The sequence below is a fragment of the Pteropus alecto genome, unplaced genomic scaffold, assembly GCF_000325575.1.
Source record: "Pteropus alecto unplaced genomic scaffold, ASM32557v1 scaffold164, whole genome shotgun sequence".
In the NCBI taxonomy this organism is placed as follows: domain Eukaryota; kingdom Metazoa; phylum Chordata; class Mammalia; order Chiroptera; family Pteropodidae; genus Pteropus; species Pteropus alecto.
The window spans coordinates 23970749-23971661 of NW_006439568.1; positions in this window are offsets into that span (position 1 = coordinate 23970749).

Genomic DNA, 913 nt, shown 5'->3' on the forward strand with positions numbered 1-913 from the left:
TAATGTCTGGTATGGCATGAAAGCTCCCAGCTATCATCATCTCTCTGTACAGATTCTTCGAAGACATTTTACCTTAAGCCTGATATCTGAGAAAATAAGTTCACTTCCAATTAATGACTCCCTTTGTTATTTGTGCCTGAGTCTTAATTTATAAAGCAGGCTGAGTGATGAGATGACATAGAGAGGCAAATGCTGTTGGAAGAAGAATTTAGTACTTGCATTTCCATTTTTTAAATTTTTTTTTATTTTTCGACATTAGCATTTTTTTAATTAATTTTTTTATGGTGACATTGGTTGATGAAATCCGGTAAGATTCAGCTATACACTTTAACAGTAAGGCATATATATTTACACTGCGTGTTCACCTCCCATAGTTAGATTTCTTTCTGTCACCATATATTTGACCCCCTTTACCCTGTCTATCTCCCCCCTCCCTCCACTAGTCTATAGTCCATGTCCATGAGTCTCTTTGTTTGTCCTGTTCATTTGTTGCTTTTAGGTTTATATCACACATATAAGTGATATCGTGATTTTCCACTTTTTCTGTCTGGCTATTTCACTTAGCATGATTATCTTGAGGTCTATCTATGTTGTCATAAATGGCAGTATTTCATCTCTTCTTATGGCTGAGTAATATTCCATTGTATATATGCACCACAGCTTCTTTAGCCAATCATCTATCGCAGGACATTTTGATTGCTTCCATGTCCTGGCCACTGTGAATAATGCTGCTATGAATCGGTGTGCAAATATCTTTTCAGTCATGGGTTTTCTGTTCAGGTCCTCTGCCCATTTTTTGATTGGATCATTTGTTTTTTGTTGTTGTTGTTATTGAGTTGTATGAGTTCTTTGTATTTTTTGGATATTAGGCCCTTATCGGAATTGTTGCTTGCAAATATATTTTCCCATTCAC